Raw genomic sequence first — 15,336 nt, forward strand, 5'->3', positions numbered from 1 at the left:
TGCTTCTCTGTTTCTGAACAGAGTTCTAGGTACGGTCCAGTCCCAGGGCCTCCTGTCCTGTCGTAGGATACCCACTCTTATCCCGACCAGCTATGGGACGGGTGGGGTCACATGGCATAAAATATGGACGTGGCAGCTGCTCCTTCTTCAGTGGCCCTGGGCAAGGCAGCCTCAGTCCCTAGAACCTCTGCCCAAGGCAGGTGTTTCACACCAGGGTGGTGCAGCTCCACATCTAAGTGTGGATCTGGCCCCAGGACCATGCTCTCGGAGGAACAGCACAGGAGTCTGGATGGAGGCTCTGACCCAGCAGGAAGCTGTCCAGCAACTTGCTGTATAATTTTAGTGTGTATTTCCAAGTTTTTCTGTTTTACCTACTCCTCAACATCTGCTGACCCTCACCAGAGATCCTCAACACACACACACACACACACACACACACACACACACACACACACGTGCACACAGTGGGATTTAACATCTCCTGTTCTTGATCAGACCCTGACCTCAGCCTGGCTTTGGATCTGTTCATACTCTTCTTCCTACGGAGCTTTGGTACCTGCTCTGTGTCCTTCCTGGCATCTGACCTCAGCCAAACGTTCTTCGCCTAGTTACTCTGTCCTCAGGGCTAGTACTTTGAAGGAGTTCCCATCTTCTGAACTGCACAATCTATGATAAATGAACAAATAGGTCTTGGTGTGAGGCCACATTGGGTAACAGTGTGGATTACGAATAATATGGAGCTGATGCCCATCGCCTGTCTGTTGTCAGTTTACTCAACAGCATTTGTCAGTTTGATTTCAACCAACTTTGCCCAGAGGTGCTAGTCCTTCTCAGTGGCCACTTGTCACTCACACACATCAATTTCTTAAGGTTTGTTTTGGTTTGTGGCAAAAAAAAAATCTACCAGGCTAAGCTTAATTTGGTTCATTGGATCCTTAAGATTTTCATTCCCATCCCACTCGATCTTTTTGTGGAATTTTTCTTTCCTTTGACCATATTTTCATGTCCAATCTCTTTCTCCTGTTGGTTTTTCCAGATCGCCTGATAATCGTTTATCTCATGGCAAGTCTCTAATCTACCCATCTGGCCCAGTAGGATATAGTTTATTCTAGCCTTTAGAAAAGAAAAATGCTTTCCATACTTCACGGTCACATCTGATTTTTTTTTCCCCCAAGGCAACTTTCAGGGGCATCCTAAGTGTCCCTGGAAATATAAGACCCTGATTTACACTGGGGAGTAGACAAATTCAGTGCCATGGAGGGAAGATGGAGTCTTTTCACAGAAACCAAGCATCGCACACAGCTCTAGATGTGAGCACATTAGGACCCCGGTGTGATTTGTAGAGTATTAGGATGACCCATCGCTCCTCAAGAGACCCTTTTGCACATCTTCTAACTCAGTGGCTCTCTATCTCCCGGAGAGGCTCAAAATTATGGATGCCAGACTCCCACCCAGGCCAATTAAGTTAGAGCCTCTGGGGTCGGGGTCCAGACATGAGTACATGTTTTTAATTCTCTAGGTGGGTCTAATGTGCAGCCATAGTTGAGAACCCTTCCCTAGTTCAGTGGTTTATAAACTTGGCTGTACTTTGGAGTCACTAGGGAACCTTAAACAATACTGATGCCTGGGTCCGACCCTCAGAGATTTTGATTTAATTAGTCTGGGTTTTGGCCTACCCATTGTGATTTTAAAAGCTCCCCAGGTGATTATAATATGCAGCCAAGATTGAGAACCAGTACCTTCATGGATGCCTGAAATTTCAACATTAGGCTCTCTGCTTCTCACCTGAGTTTCTAACTGACACAAAAATATACATGCCCTTGGGTGAAAGATGATGCTTTTCTCAACTATGTATAACTAAGTGTGAATGTGTTCCAGAAGTAAAGTTGCTGAATTGAATACAGGACACCGGTTATGTTTGAATTTCAGATAAACAACAAATAATTATTTGTGTAATTATTTGTGTAATAATTATGAGTGTAAGTATATCTCGTGTAATATTTAGACACACTTATTATACTGAAACATTATTCGCTGCTTATCCAGAAGTCAAACTGAACGGGGCAGCCTATATTCTGATTTACTAAATCTGGTTCAGCCTATCCAGAAGGCTTTCTGAGAGCAGGCTGCAGGAGGGGGGGCATGGAAAAAGCACAGGGACATAGAGACCCTGGCAGGAGGCAAGGAAGACTGTCGAAAGACCACCAAACAAAGCGGGGCTCTGCCAAACAGGAAATTATTTGACTTCTCAAACTCATTCAGGTACCTACTGCCACGTCCTTGTAAAAATCAAGAGACTCTCCCCTCCCTTAGCAGCTTGGACAGCAGGCAGAAGGGGCTGAGGACACATTATCCTTCTAGACCTGCCTGCAATGACCCACGGCAGCCAACAGCCATGATCTAGGATCCCCTTCCTGCAGGGTCAAGAGCAAGGTACAGGTACGATAAATGGCGAACTTATTCCCTAATGTCCTGAATTGTGTTGGTTTTTTTTTTTTTTATTTAAAATTCACTACATTTAGAATTACAAATTTACAAAAAAATCTAAAGATAGAATTTAATTAAGAACTTAATTAAATTTCGTATAAAATTTAATTATAACCAAAGGTTTCAAAATAGCTGGCTTTGACTTATGATAATTGTAACCTGCTTCCAGGAAGCTAGACAGACAAAAATGCCTTCGAAATTAGGTAAAGAAGGTAGATATGTAAATAAATATGATAAAGGCTCCCTAAACTAAAATCCCAGTAAGCCTATTATAAAGTCTTGTATTCCTGGGTATGCTAATCCCATCCTCCAAATAAATTCACCTTTTTTTCAAGGACATTTTCTTTTGCACTTTTCTTGTGAACTCTTCCTTCTACATCTATGGATACCCAGGGGATTTTCTTCTCACTGGTTTCCAAGTTATCCAAACAGAAGATACTTACATCTAGTAACGTGACAGGTCGGCACACCTAGGAGAAATGGATCTATATCCCCCAAACCCCTCCTTAGATTCCCCAATTGAACATATTTCCATGTATTAGGTTACCAGGGTCTAGAAAAACAAGTTTATTTATTTATGAACATCTTTTTCTTTCCCAGTTAAGATGATATTTGGATTGTTAAATCTGATCATGAAGTCAATACCCCAGAAGAAAATGGGAGACATTGTTCTGACCCAAACAATCTCCACAGAATACTAGAGTACATAGAAAGTTCTTCCTAGTCCCCCAAGGCACCTTCCTCTCCACCCCGCCAATGTTTATGTACCTCAGTTTTCTTTTATCATTACCTCATTGTCGCATCTGACAACCCCATGGACCGACACTTCCCAGGTATCTTTGAGGTCATTCATCCCTGGGTCTGACAGCTGCCTGAGATACACAGGGCCCTGGGGCCCCTCCTTAGCTCTTCTCTTTTAAATGGAAAGGATACTGCTTTCCGAAGATTATGCGGAAAAGAAAGGCAAATACTCTTTGCTTTCCAGCAAAGCTAAAGAGAGTGGCACTGGGTTCTGTGACAAGGCGATGCAAATTAAGTGTTTAAAAAAATAAAAGGCATTCTTCCTTACTTAACCCTCCCATTGACCTTGACCCATCCCCGGATACAGCTAAGTAGACAGGAGCACTCCTTTGCAATGAGAATACCGGGAAACGTTGCTGTTCAACTTATCGATACTTACCAAATCAATTTCTTGCAGGATCTCTTCCCGGCTAGCCCTCTGCGTAAAATGTAAACCACTGGAACTCCGAGGAGCTGAGCTCCAGGGAGGGCACCAGGGAGGGTGCATTTGGTCAAGGAAGGGGCAGCCAGTCATTTTAAGACCTGTTGGAGGAGCTTATCAGGTTCCCGATTTCTCCAGTGTAAAATGCCTGGCGGGCTCAATGATGGAGATAAACGCAGCTGTAATGTACCATGATCCAGAGCTTATTCACAGATCACAGCTGCGTAATTTCAGGTAACATGCTTCCCTTGTTTGGATTTGTTTAACATTGTTAAATATATAGTCAGACCATCTGCACAGTATTTTTTTTAAATTGGAAATTACAACCATAACTTCCTTTTTATATATCAATAAACTAAACAGCAAAATTTCAAAGGGATCCTTCTGTACCGAGCACTGAAGCAGAATGCCTGTCCCACGCCACACCACTGCCTAATTGCACACTAATTGGACAAACGTGATTAAATATTTCAAGATCTTTACTAATTGCCTCTATTTTAGCTTTAAAATTTGCTTGCCACCAACAAATTTAATGACACTGGTGTCTAGTCATCACCAAAAAGCCCAAGAGTTGCTCTTTAAAATGTACCTAGTCAGAGTATTTACTGATTGTGCATTGTTTCCAATGTAGCTTAATTAGAAATCCAATCAGTTCCCTAAGTCTAATTATACTTGATTTGTAGATTCAGACTATGATACATAATGAAGCCAAGCAGCTAACAGTAAACGTGCCTGAAATGTAACAATAAGAGAAATATTTTTTAATGTACGTCTTGTCACTTTGGAAAAGCAAGTGAAACACACGATCTTTCATGATGGGGATTTTGGAGGTTTGAGCCTTTCCAAGTTTCCACGAGCTGGGTTCCAATTCGATCGGTAAAGCCTGCTTGGGAAGATGACGGTCAGAAAATATTTCTGTGTCTCCATATTATAGATCAGAAAGAAAAGAGAGACAATTACTTCCTTCACGTTGTGAGAAACTTTTGTGGCATTATTGCACAGCAGTTGCCTTGATGAAGCTGGTATAGTTAAAATGGACACATTCGTGGAGTGATTTTAAAAAATTGGCTTCCTAGCAGTTTGATTTAACTATTTGAGACAATTCTTATCCAGTGCCTAAAAACCGGCGTTTCTATAAGGTTATAGTCAAATATGTGAGGATATAATTTTGCATATACACAGAATTTTATTAGAGGGAAATATTTCTAAACATATAATGGCATGTATGCAGTAATTTGCAACCGATTCTTGGTCTGTGAAAACAGGCTAGGTGGAGTAGAAAAAACACTTTTTAAAAATTATTTAAAAAAATAATAATAACGCAGGGGGCACCTGGGTGGCTCAGTCGGTTAAGCATCCGACTTCAGCTCAGGTCATGATCTCGCGGTCTGTGGGTTTGAGCCCCACGTCGGGCTCTGTGCGGACAGCTCGGAGCCTGGAGCCTGCTTCGGATTCTGTGTCTCCCTCTCTCTCTGCCCCTCCCCCTCTTGTTCTGCGTCAGTCTCTCTCTCTCTCAAAAATAAATAAACATTAAAAAATTAAAAAAGAATAATGCGGACTAAGATGACAATTACTGCTTCAAGCACCCGACCAGTTTCAGGCGGTAGCATGTAGACGGAACCCACCACTCTGTGCCCAGATTCCCAACAGTTCTGTGTTGGCATCACGACGCTGGAGTGATGTTGGCTCAAAATGAACCTCAAGATTTATGATCATTCCACTTCCATTTTGAACACAGTGGGAAAAATCAAAAGGTGAATCAGAGTGGAGACCAGAGGGTAGAAAAGAAACGGGAGTTTTGGGCATAAAGGCACTGCAGGATTATTCAAAACATCCAACAATAGGCTGTTGACTATTCAACAATAGGCTATTACTTTAGCTGTCTTTCCTTGAATGTAAAAACTTATCTTTTTGTAACAACTTAGCCTGAAAGAAACATGGAAATATTTGTGACTGAAAGACTACAGAAGTGCAAAATGTGGGCAGTTTTCAATTTTGCATTATTTACATTTATTCTGCTGTTGCTTTTAAAAAGCTATGCAGTAGGGGTGCTTGTGTGGGTGGCTCCGTCGGTTGGGGGTCTGCCTTTGGCTCAGGTCAGGATCTCACCGCTGGTGAGTTCCAGCCCCGCGTTGGACTCTGTGCTGACAGCTCGGAGCCTGGAACCTGCTTCGGATTCTGTGTCACCCTCTCTCTCTCTGCCCCTCCCCTGCTCGCACTCTCTCTTTCTCAAATATAAATAAACATTAAAAATTAAATAAAAAGCTGTGTGGTAGAATTGCTCCATTGTGAATATGATATACATACATTTTAAAGACTCTGTGAGAAATATCTTATGTTTGTTCTTTCTCCCTTTCTCAAGATCATCTCGTCGCGTGTACTGAGCCTGGAGGGTTTTCATTTGCCTTCGGTATGACACAGTTCTGAACCAACGCACCCTCTGGCCAAGACCCTAAGTTTTGCTCTTCTGTGTGTAGCTCTTATAACTCCCTGTACAAAGGAGTCAGCCTATATTGATTAATTTCTCAACATTGAAACAAAATGGCTACTCCTAGAGCTGGTTTTCTCCAAGCAGAATTCATCACGAGGAGCTTTGGGTTAACAGAAAGCCATCATCAGCCCTGTTTGGATTATCAACACCCTGGAAAGCCTCTTCTTTTCCTCTCCGAGGAAGGATGGCTTTTCGAATACTGCCATTCAGATTTTTGAACACAGTGAGATGGGGAAGCTGGGAGGAGACACAGATCCTTTGGTTTCTGTGGGCAGGTCACTTCCCACCTTCATTGACTGACCGTGTGGGAGAAGGCAGAGAAGACTGAAATGCCGCCCCCGAACTCAGACCCCAGAGCAGCTCTCCAAAAGCAAAAGCAAATGTCTGATAACATAGCTTCTAACAGAAATAAATAAAGTAAAATAACATAGTTTTCGGCACAGTATGTGTATACATATATATGCAAATACATATATTTTATACATTTTGCAAAAAATAAATAATTCCATCAAGGAAAATACCAGTCGTCACCAATGTCTGGGAAATCAGGAAGGAAAGGAATCGCCCCGTGCAGGCTTCTCGCTTTTAAATCCTGGAGAATTTTTAAAGGAGGGCTCTGTTCCTTTATTTTCCTCGAAGCTGAGTTTTTATCTTTTCCTCTTCTTATTAATAAGGCCTGGCCCCTCGTTAACATGCAGCCAGAGCCTAATGAGCCTTGCAGACTCCTGTAATTTCTTCACTGTTGAAAATGCCTGACACTAATCTATGCCATTTATACTAATAAGAGGTGGATCAGCTGATATTTGGTGCAATGAAAATATGCTAAATATACTTTATTGAATTGCACGTACTTAGTCCTCCCCAGTTCGCTGTATTATGGCAACAGATGCCTGATCATTACCTCTGTGCTCTATGTGGAACAAAACCTTTGGTTTGAATAAATGAGGGAAGAAGGAGTCAGACATTTGATATGTTAGCTTCCTTTTTTTTTTCTTTTTTAATGCTGCCAATATTGACGTTCAAACTTCCACGTCGGAAAAGCCATTTTTTCCATGATTTTCAAAACACTAACACAGGGCTTTCCACAGAAACGGCAGTGAATTAAAGACCTGACCTAAAATATGACATCCGATATTAAGAGGACGTTCATGAAGGCTAAATTTGGTTGGGTTTTGCGGACAGCTTATTAATTATATCCGTAAGGACTCCCAGAGAGCTCTTGGTGATTCATAATTTTCTAATGACTACCGAAGACATTTTTACCAATCGGAACATACATTGACCACCGTGTTATTATTCTATTAGGCAAAAGCAAATGTTTTCATTTTTGCCTTGCCGGCCTCATTTTTTGATGACTCTGCTGCGCTCGCCTCTCTTCCTTGCCGAGAGACACATGACTGAGGAGACAGACTGCAGGTGTTAGCAAATGTTTCCAACACTTGTGTCAATACCTGTTTTTGGCTCAGACATCACAAGCCAGAGGGTGCTTTTCAAAACCTTATTTAAAACTACATATTCATTCAAGACGATCAGCTGTCACTCATCCTCTGAGAGGAGTATGAATATGGCAGAATCTCGAGGGGCCCGAACCACGCACGCACACACACACGCACACACAGGCACACACACTCACACCCGTGGACCCCGACGCCCGGGAGGCTGGGCGCCACGCTGAATGGGTTCAGCCGGGGAAGATCAGCCTGTGGAGGGAAGTGGGTTACAGCACTGGAGTTTCTCATTTGCATGGCTCACCTTTGAGCAGAGTTTTCGGAGGAGGGTAGCCTGGCGATTTGGAAGGCAGAGGTGAGGTGGGAACGTCAAATACCGTTCAGAACCTCGTTTCCCCGTCCCACCTGGTTATTCTTCTCCTGGCGAGCCTCAGTTGGACAGTACGCCCAAACCGCTCAGTGATGAGGAGAGTTGGCTGTAACACGTGGTGTTGCTTAAACATACTTCGTGCGCATTTGACAATCTTTCATGGGTTAGCAAGCACTCTTGACGGCCGCCCGACCACTATTTACTTGGAGCGTGTTTTGTGTTTGTTTGGGTGGTATATCTGGCAGTTATCCACCAGCGTATTTTTCAGGTTTCGAAACGTCCACCGATTTATCCCCTAAGAGAGTTACGGGCCCCTCCTATCTCTACCCCCTTCCCCTGGACGATTGCCGTATCTGTGCCTTCTAGAATCTCTCGCCTCTTAACCTTTGCCAGCCCAGGTGCAGTAACTCCCCAAAGATTAACAGTCTGGTTGTAGGTGCGATTGAAATTAGCTTGGCTCGCCTTCAGAACCCAGCGCCCTGGCCTACTAAATCACCTCCTATAATCTTGTGCACTTAGGCAAAGCAAACAAAACAATCTGCCAGGAAATACTAATGGGCCAGTGTCAACACAGACATTGTTTGTATTAACTGTCCCATTATTATTACCTTGCTCCTTAAATCCAATCAGACTTCAGTTCCTGCTCGGCAGGGGTTGGATGTTAATTAGGAAGGACGTGTGTTTGTGTGTACCTACGTGCACACACGCGTGCCCCTTCACACAGCCACACGCACACCCCCGCCCCATGCATGCAGGCATGTGCCCGCGCAGACACAGGTCCCATCGCTAATTAATTTAACTTGCAAGGGCTGCCCATGCTTCCGGTTTGTTGTTCCAGCTCACGAAAGCATACATCCTGCGTGCATGTCTTCAGCCCCGCATCCTGACATTTTCCAACAGATGTTAGCTAATGCGGCTGTAGAAGGTTCACAGTGGATGCCGCGAGTCCAATAAATCTTCCTCTTAAACGCAGGCACTCCACCGTCCCAGTATCTTCCACCTATAATACATTTTAATTACTTGGCCATTCAAACGATAGTAAATTAGATCTGCACGGCGCATCGCCGCCGATTTCTCAATTTACCTCAACTCCGCCACAGACAACGTAAACCCTGCAAGTGCACTTTTATTCGAACTTGCAGGAGACGCTGCGGTGCGATACCTTTAGAATTATTAAGTGGCCAAGATTACTGGCACGAAGGTTCCACTTTGCTTCCCCATTAGCCATTTAGGTGACAGCTGCTGTATTACACATAAAGATGAACCGTTCCTTGAGGGATGATAGTGGTTCCGCCGTGACACCGCTGGCAGAGAGCGTTATCAGACCATGGCTGCTCTTGGAGCCATCCCAGCCTCCTAGGTTCCTATCAGTACCCTCATTATCTGCATCACAGAGTGCCGAGAACGTACGCTGCCAGGCCTCACAGCTTCGCAGCTCATTCGAGGAGCGGAAATTAAAGGTCCCAGGAGAGTAAACAGGCACACTGTACCAGCACTGGCTCTGTACACGAATAACACGTCGACCGCGGCAGCACGGACTTCTATCTCATTAATTTAATAGGCTCCCGGAATGGGGACTGGAAGGTGGAGAGGGAGGCTTGGCAAGGAGATCACTGAGCGGCGCTGGCCTCGTGTGTCTTGCGAGCCCATCGCAGAACGAAGACTTAACTGGGGTGCCGCCGCTCTTCAGATACCTGTCGGGGCTTTCTGAAGCACTGAGCAGCGAAAGAGAGATGAACGGCGGGAGGCAGAAAAGGAGAGAGAGAGAGAGAGAGAGAGAGAGGGAGAGAGAGAGAGCGATCGCCGAACAGGGGCACAATGAGCTGATCATAAACATGACCTATGTTTATATTATGCAGCATTCCTACATGAGGAGATAGGAGCCTTAAAGTCTATAGATAAAAATACAGATGCTCTTTGCACACAGCGAAAGAATCCCTAATTGTGTGTGTGTGTGTGTGTGTGTGTGTGTGTGTGTAAAGCCTATTTAACAGAAGTCCTTGCCCTGCGGAAAATTGTTTTTTTACAGCACGATCCCCCCCGCCCCACGCACACAAAATTCGTCTATGGTTTTGCTGCGAAAATATCAGCTCCTGTGTGATCAGAGTGACAGTGAGCAAAACAAAGCTGAGGAAGAGGGGATTAGCCAGATAAGCCAGACCAAAGAAACCGTCTCTTAAGAAAAACAAAATGCCTGAAGTCTCCAGGTAATAGAAGCAATAGTGTTTTTCACCTTGAATAATCTGATTAATGGCCTCAATTCCCAGCTGGGTGGACTGCCCGTTTGGATCCCTGCAAGCCCCACGAGATGCAAGAAAGTCAACTCCGAGATTATCAAGGCAGATTTTTGTACGCTGGATTTTTCCTTTTAATAACCGTTCTCCATCACTGTCATTTGTTTAAAGGCCTCGGGACAAAGAAACAAAGGTGGAGAAACCCGCTCTCTGCACTTTTTGACACGGCTGACAATGGCTCTTGTTGGCCTCAGTTTCCATACTGGTCAAAAGCAGCTCTAAGGAGACGCAGGGACTTTGGTGGTCACGAGGAAGTACCCATCTGGTACAAACCTCTGGTCGCTGTGGTCTCTGTCTTGTTGCTCCAGCCTGGCAGGATCCCGGGGTGGTGGAAAGACAGCCCGCTCTCGGCATCAGACCGAAACGTTTGCGTCTCAGCACGATATTGACTGACTTGCTGTGCATCTCTGGGCAAACCACTGTACCTCTCTGAGTCTCAGTTTCTTAGTAAAAGGAGGAATAGCACCTAGCTCTCAGGACACTTGTGACATTGAAGACAACTTAAAGGGAAAGCACTGGTATAGTGTCCCAGGGCTCAGTGTTGTTTGAATCGAAGCAGACTCTGGATTACCGGTCTACACTCCCCTGTGTTCTAAAATGGATTTGTCAGAGAATACCTGGGTGCAGGAGCGAATGGGGGAGAGGCGGGGGCTTTTGCAAAGGGAGAACCTGAAAAAGGCGGCGATGTGAATAGAGAGGCCTCCCTCCCTCGGTCACACATCAGCTTCCCAGCGAGCTGTCTCTCTCGGCATGAAGGCTCACGCATCGCACTGGGGATCCGAGGGGCGCTGACGACCTCCTTGCTAAGAACAAGAAAATTCACCGGTGCGTATCGTTTTACAGAGTCACAGACTTCCTGAAGCCCACCATGGACCCCAAGGCAAGGACACTTGTTCCCGAGAACCGAAGACAAATCACTCCAGCCCTTCCCTTCACACGCACCTGCACGCGTGCGCGCCCAAGCGCATGCGCACGGGATGACCCAAGAATCATCTGTAAGGACACAGGTGAGCTAGACAGCAGAGTTTTTTTGAGAATCACAAGCCATCAGTGTTCTTTCTCTCTCCCGTTTTGTTCCACACCGTTTTCCTCTTTACCTTGAAGGGAAGGGTACACTTGAACGCTGCGTTCCTGAAGGCTCGAGGCCAGTCCTGTTCCCGACCCAATGGAATGAGAGGAAGCGTAGGCCAGGAGCTGATGGAATTCAGTATTAATCAGCCCCAATCATGGCTAGTGGGCAGGGGCAGAAACAGGAAGGACTTTTACCTCTGGCCAGACTGTCCTGACCCCGGGCAGGGAGCTGCGGTCTCGGCCAGCTGGGCACTGGCCCCATCCAGTCCTGGTCACTGGGATCTGGTTTGTTCTGCTCAGTCTGTACAGGGATAAGTTGCCTAGGACTTCGGTTATTTTAGGAGGGGTCCCTGTCAGGTCCTTTTCCCCATAGCGGGGCTAGAGCTCAGGGGCCCCAGCTCAGGTTGAAGAACTGAGGTTGGGGTTTCTGCCCACGTCCGGTGGCCAGCCTCCTCTGCACATCCCACCTGGACTCCTCCCTCTCTAGCCGCTACCACCTGCCCAGGTGACCCGTCCCACCTGGTGGCCGGAGGGCAGCCCAGAGTCCCTGGGTACTGGCCGTTCTTGGTCTGGCAGGCTCTGCATGTAATAGACACTGAATAATTATCTCTTGAATAAATAATGTGACAATAGCAAAGAAAAGAGATAGGGAACAAGAAGAAGAAAGGCATAAAGGGTGGACAGAGGTCACTAGGAGATAGGGTGGTAGGTGTTACCATAGTTATTACCTGCCAAGAATTCGAATAAATTGAAAATTCTTCCCCAGATCTCCAAATGTCATGCCACTTTTTCATAGTCCCCTTCAAAGACAGGTCTCCTGGATATTGATGGGGGTAAAGGAAGACAAGATGATAACTGGCAAGAGAAACCCCACGGAGGGATGCTGTGGCCATGGCTCCATTTTGATGTCCCGTCCTGTCCCCCAGGCAGGAGAGAGTCCGCTGTTCATGAGAACGTCACGATCTCAGTAGCAAAGGATAAGCATTTCCCTAAACCTGTGTCGTCCCCCAATCCGAGTCTGCTTGTTCACTGCAAAATCTGAGTGTTTTCCTCCTCGATTTGCCAGATTACAGTTTGTCCTCCGTGGAGATGCGGAGAATGCTTTTCAGGAAACTCCCCACACCGAAGCAAAGACCTGCTTTAGCAGGACATACCTCTAGTCCTTTCCACACACAGCTCGTCCACACCCGCAAGGCAGCCAGGAGCTCTCCCTTCTGGGGAGGAAAATAAAGTGATGTCTTGTGTGATTACTTTCCCGTTCGCATGGGAAAGCTGCCAACACCTCACTCCTCTTTAAAAAAAGATGTTTATTTTTGAGAGATAGAGAGAGCACTACGAGTGGGGGTGGGCAGAGAGAGAGGGGGACAGAGGATCTGAACCTGGCTCTGCGCTGACAGCAACCGGCCCAAAGCGGGGCTTGAACTCACGAACCTCGAGATCGGGACCTGAGCTGAACTCAGATGCTTAACCCACTGAGCCAGCCAGGCTCCCCAATTGCCTCACGCCTCTTTATTGACTAGTTCTACCTAGGAAAACATGAGTACGCGCAATCAACTAAGATTATACGATTAAAACTACCGAGGCAAGAAACAGCCTAGCTGAGCAGGATATCTTGTCAGAAACTGCCTCCACGTTATCCGCAGAACAAATAGACAAACGCCCACAGTGACAACAGCCTGACCCTCTAACCCAGTGGTTCTCAAGGGGGCATTTGGCGATATCTGGAGACATCTCCGCTTGTCCCAGGTTGGAGGGTACTTCGGGCGTCTAGTGGGTAGAAGTCAGGGATGCTGCTGAATATCCTGCAGTGCACGAGACAGCCTCTCCCCCCACACAAGGAATTATGCAGCCCGAGATGTCATTAGTGCTGAGGTGGGGAAAGCCTCTATGGGTGAGCTCCACTCACTAGCTGGTTAAGTTTGCACTCACTTCCTGCCCCTGGTCTCTTCCTCCCTCCCTGGCTCCCGCTGTCCTTAACCATATCATTTCTCCATTCTTCCATCCAGGCTTCAGCCAGACTCCGCGCGGACACGCACATTTGGTCCCTGCACAAAAGCTTTTTCCTTTGGCTATACCACAGTGGCTAAAAGGTCTGCTTAAATCACGCTTGGAGGTCAACACAAAAACAACAACTTAAGATATGTGCTCTCTGCACAGGAAAGCATAGTCACCCACTCCCAGGGATTCCTGAGGAAGGTTGGTTTCCAACGTTCAGAAAAGCCCTGGGGAATGGGATACCTGGCTGATAATTTGGGATGAATGGCCAGAGATCTTGGAAGGTTGCGTGTGGAATGGCTTTTGAAAGCAAAATAACCTTCCATGGGGCATGGTCCTTGGCGGTGGGAGGTGGCAAGAGAGATCTTCAAACTAAGAGGGGAGAGAAAGGCCCGATCAGGGGGGGACTGAGGAAGGCCCTTGTTAAAGAAGAGAAAACAAACTAGGGTGACATTCAACTGTTTGCAATTTTGTCTACGGGGTATCAGCCCAAGCACCTAAGACCTCTTGCGTCAGAAGCGACTCACCATCCTCCAGCGTGATCCTCCCCAGGACCCGCACCAACGCATCCCTCTCTTCTGTGTCCCAATCTCACCTCCTCCAGGAAGCTTTCTTTGACTTAGTCTATTTTTCAATGCATGTCTCTGACATGTCATCATTCAGTTGGTTTCCTGTTCATGTCCACTTACATCTTAAATGAAATTTGTGTGTATATTCAGTCTGTCTCACTAAAAGGTTTTTTTCAAAGACTAAACCTCTTTGTGTTGATCTCTTTCCCTACAGGTAAAACATTCTTCTATAAAAAATGTCATTTGGGGTTAGTTATATCATACAAAAAAACTTAATATCCTCTCTGCTAGTGATTGCTTAAGGTAGGTATTATGAAAAAGGAGGAAAGCGCTGTTTATTAAGTGACTGCTACATGCCAGGCTCTATGCTAAACACTTTATATACCTTATCTCATTTAAGCCACTTAATCCGATAAAGTAGATAGCGGTATTCAAGTTTTTAAAGATGTAGAAGTTGAGGTCAGGGAAAGAGCATAAATTGTGTAAGAGCGTGTGTTAGTAAGTGATAGATTGGGGTGATTTCGAATCTTGGTAAATACCCCAAAGTTAAAAGCTTTGCATCAAATACCTCTGGCTTCCAGTAATGTCCACCTGGTGGATCCATCACTTACTAACCCAACTAAATACTTCTAGAATCTATTTATGTATTTCAAATATCCTTTTTATTTTGGAATAATTTTAGATGACAGGATAGTTGTAAAGACGGCATAGAATAGCCTGTATGACCATCACTCGTCTTGGCTTAATTTTAACATCTTATTATGACCAAAGTACATTTGTCAAGACTAAGAAATTAACATTGCTGCAGACCTATTATCTAAACTCCAGATTTTACTTGGATTTCCCCGGTTTTCCTACCAATGCCCCTCTTCTATTCCAGGATAACATTTGAGATACCATATTGCATTTAATTGCCAGGTCACCTTAGTGTCCTCTGACCCATGAGTCTCTCAGACTTGCCAGTTTTCCATGACATTGACAGTCTTGAAGAACACTGGCCAAATACCTTGTAGGATGACCCTCAATTTGGGTTTCTCTGATGTTTTCCTCACATGGGACTAGAGTTGTGAGGTTCTGGAAAAAATACCAAAGGGCAAGGTGCCCACCTCATCACGTCATATTAAAGGCACATGATGTCATCATGGCTTATCACTGGTGTTGTTGACCTTGACCGCTTAGTTAAGGTTGGGTCTGCTGGTTTTCTCCACTGTGGAGTTTTTGTTGGTCATCCTTCACGTTTTAATCTTTGGAGGTGACTCACTAAGTCCATGCACACTTCAGAGGAAGAGAATTCATAAACTCCCCTTTCAACGGGAGAAAGTATCAAGATTTGTCTCTTCCTTCCTACTTCTATATCTAGACCATCGTTTATTATTATCGTTGTAGAAT

At 45.3% G+C, this 15,336-nt stretch overlaps 1 long non-coding RNA gene across 1 annotated transcript in view; it reads right to left on the reverse strand.

Moving 5' to 3' along the window:
* Positions 1–556: 556 nt before the first annotated feature.
* The window catches only part of LOC113593952 (uncharacterized), a 124,037-nt gene continuing 109,257 nt past the window's right edge, over positions 557–15,336 (reverse strand). The window contains exon 4 of the long non-coding RNA XR_008298765.1: positions 557–666. This is a non-coding gene — a long non-coding RNA (uncharacterized LOC113593952). The remainder of the gene's footprint in view (positions 667–15,336) is intronic.

Source organism: Acinonyx jubatus, chromosome B2 (assembly GCF_027475565.1).
Source record: "Acinonyx jubatus isolate Ajub_Pintada_27869175 chromosome B2, VMU_Ajub_asm_v1.0, whole genome shotgun sequence".
In the NCBI taxonomy this organism is placed as follows: Eukaryota; Metazoa; Chordata; class Mammalia; order Carnivora; family Felidae; genus Acinonyx; species Acinonyx jubatus.